The following is a 4,363-nucleotide window of genomic DNA, read 5'->3' on the forward strand; positions in this document are numbered from 1 at the left end:
GAAAATGCCTTGCAATTAAATCCCCAACTCCTAGGAAATTTGGTATTTTACCCCATTCTGGTAGTTATAAACATAGGACCCCCCAGAGTTTTGATAATTCCAAAAAAGACTCCATCATCTGCAAAAACATGTTTTCACCCCTAGAAAATCTATCTTATGCTTTTGAGGCCCAGGATTGTGGTATTGTTAATGACACGGGATGGATCTTCGATTGTGGGGCCACTGATACTATGTCTTACGATCGGAATGATTTTTTAGAAATTCATAAGACCCCAAAATCACACATAAAAACTGCAAGTGGGGGGATAACACCAGTTGAAGGGGCGGGAACTATAGAAATTTTCCCTAATGTTCACATTCCTAACTGCCTCTATGTTCCTAAACTGTCCTAGAAATTAATGTCAATCAGTCATGTGACGAAGAATTTGAATTGTTCTCTGCTGATGCACCCGAACTTCTGTATGTTGCAGGATATCCGGACGGGGAAGATTATTGGACGTGGCACTGAGCGTCGTGGGCTCTACTTTGTGGACGAGATTGCTCGACAAGATGGTGCGGCAATGCTTGCTCACGGGTCCACTAATCAAGATACTTTGCTCTAGCACCGTCGGATGGGCCATACCTCTCCGGGGTATTTGAAATCCTTATTTCCTAAACTCTTTGTTCCTAGAAATTTTTCATGTGAAGCTTGTGTTTTGGCCAAGAGCCACCGAAACTCTTTTAATCCAAATGATACTCGTGTTGACACTGTTTTTTCCTTGATTCACTCTGATGTGTGGGGCCCAGCGCCTGTAGGAACTAGTTCTGGCTTTCGATATTTTGTGATATTTGTCGATGATTGCAGTAGAGCTACTTGGGTTTATTTCATGAAACATAAATCGGAAGTATATGATAAATTTGTGATGTTTTATAAAATGATTCGAACTCAATTTCAGACGTCTATCAAAATCTTGCGATCTGACAATGGGGAGGAATTTTTAAATAGCTCCATGACAAATTTTTTCAGTGAAAATGGGTTAGTACACCAAACTTCTTGTTCCCACACACCAGAACAAAACGGGGTAGCAGAACGAAAAAATAGAATCATCCTTGAAATGACCCGAGCCCTCTTATTCGACTCTAAGGTACCCCCATCCTTCTGGCCTGAAGCTATAGCCACCTCCGTTTACCTTCTTAATCGCCTTCCCACTAAAGTGCTAAACCGAAAGACCCCTCTAGATCATCTATCTACCTTAACTAAAGTCTCATCAGCCTTATCCTTACCCCCTAGGACTTTTGGTTGCTCCGTCTACGTGCACGTCCCAAAACATGAAAGACATAAATTCTCTCCTTGTGCAATTAAGTGTGTTTTCTTGGGATATGGGGTTAACCAAAAAGGCTATCGATGCTATGAACCCAAGACCAAGCGAGTCATTACCACCATGAACTGCAACTTCCTTGAAACCGAATTTTTCTACCACCTTGGGACTTAGGGGGAGCCGTCTGTCCAAAATGACTCCCTTCGGTAGTATGTGCCAAGTACCTTTGATTCGGACCCAACAGAGCAAGTTGGCACTGTTCATGAGCCGATCCCATCTACAGAGACGATCCCGATGACGCTTCCGCCGCGCACCTCTGATCCAACCGTAACGGAATCCGAGGTAATATCTAGTAATCCTGAAATTTCAGATATCACCCCTAACTCACTTGATACAGAAGACGAGGAGGATACCACTATTGATCAGGATACAGGGCAGTATGTACTCCCTCCTCGGAGTACGAGAGGAGTTCCGCCAAAGAGATATTCGCCAGAACGAATAGGAAGGAAGAGCAGGTACTCAGTACCAAACTTTGCTGAAGCCAACATATCAAAAATGGCTAGAGCGTTCCATACGGCACTGTGCGAGGAGGAGATCCCTAGAACCTTTGAAGAAGCTGTCAAAGTTAAGCACTGGAGGGAGGCAATGCAAGTCGAGATGAGGGTACTGAAAAGAAACGGCACCTGGGAAGTTAGCCCGTTGCCCAATGGAAAGCACACAGTTGGCTGCAGGTGGGTCTTCACAATTAAACGGAGACCAGATGGAAGTATTGATCGATACAAGGCTCGATTGGTAGCAAACCCGCAGATACTCCTATGGTGTATCATTGTCATTGTGAATAATATAACAGAAATATACCTCTCTACACATGAGAGCGGCGGCGATCGACGGGAGCACTGGTGGAAGCGAAGTGAGGATTGAAGGTCTCAACTTTTGTCACCTTCCTTTTTCCTAGCCTCTTCGGCGCTGCAGCGTTGCAGGGAAACATCGTGTATTGAACGATGTTTGAAGCGAGAAGAGAAACCCGTGGAAGGGAGGGAGAGTGGTAGAGGGGAATCAACGATGGAGGATTATTATAAAGAGAGGGAAACGGGGGAGGAGATCCATCCCAACTATTCATTACCAACAGACGCCTACTTCCATGAAATAATATGCTTCCATCATATACAAAAATTTTAACGGACTTGAAAAATAACCGACCAAATTGGTTTTAGTTTCTTTATCATAAGCTTTTTTAAATATTTAAAAAGTAATTAATTCACTTCTAATTATGTTTAGAGAAAAAATAAATGTACATAAATTGTACATGTACGTGATTGGGGAGCACGTGTTCTTTCACCCTTAGAATCACAACATCCTTCCAACCATATGCTGCCACGTGGCACTTATAAGCAACAAAACAACGTTATTAAGCAACAAAATTAATGAATGACATTGACAGATTTTCGCGAATTGCATAAACTGCATTTAATGCAACATAAAGTCTTTTATGCAATCCACGAAAATCCTTCAATGTCATCTACTAATTTTGTTGCTTAATAACGTTGTTTTGTTGCTTATAAGTGTCACTTGGCAGCATATGGTTGGAAGGATGATGTGATTCTAATTAAAAGTTAGTTTTGTTATTTATTGGTTTTAGTTTCTTTATCATAATCTTTTTTAAGTACTCCCTCCTTCCCAACTAAGTCAAGTTGTATTCCTCTTTGGGATGTCCCAACTAAGTTGAGTCATTTCCTTTTTAAACAAAAAATAAAATATTCAATCACTCTTACTTTATTTCACTATCTACTTTACTCTCTCTGTATCTTTCCTACTTTATTCTTCTCTTACTTTTCAATACAATTTCTTAATCTTCGTGCTCAAAAATTATGTCTCAACTTAGTTGGAGCAGAGGGAGTAACTAATTCACTTCTAATTATGTTTAGAGAAAAAATTAAAAATTTTAAATTTAACTTAATTTAATTAAAAGTTAGTTTTGTTATTTATTGTATTATATGTAGCAATTAGAAAGAAGTGACATTAGAAATTTATGTGAAATTGTAACATGATTTCGAGCTTGATTCGAATTAATTATACAATATTTAGTTTAGAAAATATTTTTTTCTTAAATTTACAAATATTTAAGTTAAAATTTCAATTATTTTTCGAAGTGTTGCAAAATGATTAGTATGAAATTTATTCAAAATCAATTAATGTTGATAAATCGATTTTCAATGTAAAATGTTAAAAAAAAGTTCGATTATGTACGTTTTGAAGGGGTTGGCAGCGAAAGCGTGCATTCAAATAAATCAGATAACGAAAGCGATCTATTTAACAGATTATTTAGACAAATTCTATTCGCGCAATTATCGCATGTATCATGCTCATAACTCAAATAAATCATGCTTTAAGAATAATTGAAACCTAAACCATGCTTTTCTACAGATTAGCCATTTTACCTTGAGGATTCTCCAAAGAATCGAAGATAGCTAGCGCCTTCTCCATGTGAAGATCTTGAGTACTAAATCACGGATCTTCTTACTGGTTCTCGGACTGTAAACTGATATCAGGATGGGCTGATCTCACCAGAATACTAGGACTGATATAAAGAAGATGGAAAACATATCTCATGGCGGAGAGAAAAATCGTCCCCTATGAGGAATAGGAGGGGGACGAAAATTTGATGAAAATAAAAGTGTATTTTCTGTCTCCTTTATTCTCCTATTTATATTAAGTCACATATTAGGCTTATTCAGTGATCTATGGAAGGTTTTGGATATGACCTCCCCAATTAGCTTTTTACTAATTAAATTGAACCCACAATTTAATATAAGCTCATATTGGAATATTACGAGCAACTACTGTAGAAGTAATATTGCATTGCCCATCCAAATCCGAAATTACAAGTAATCCGGGTTTCCACTGTTTGTCATTTATTTCCCGCGCTTAAGATAGAAACATCCATTAATTAATTAGTATCTGCTATAGACTTAATTAATTAATATTTTATTAATGCAAAGAGTGGACTCAGCAAGAAACGCATATTTATTATTCATAAAGTAATCAAACTCCAACTAGCTAGGTTC

Source organism: Salvia splendens, chromosome 7 (assembly GCF_004379255.2).
Source record: "Salvia splendens isolate huo1 chromosome 7, SspV2, whole genome shotgun sequence".
In the NCBI taxonomy this organism is placed as follows: domain Eukaryota; kingdom Viridiplantae; phylum Streptophyta; class Magnoliopsida; order Lamiales; family Lamiaceae; genus Salvia; species Salvia splendens.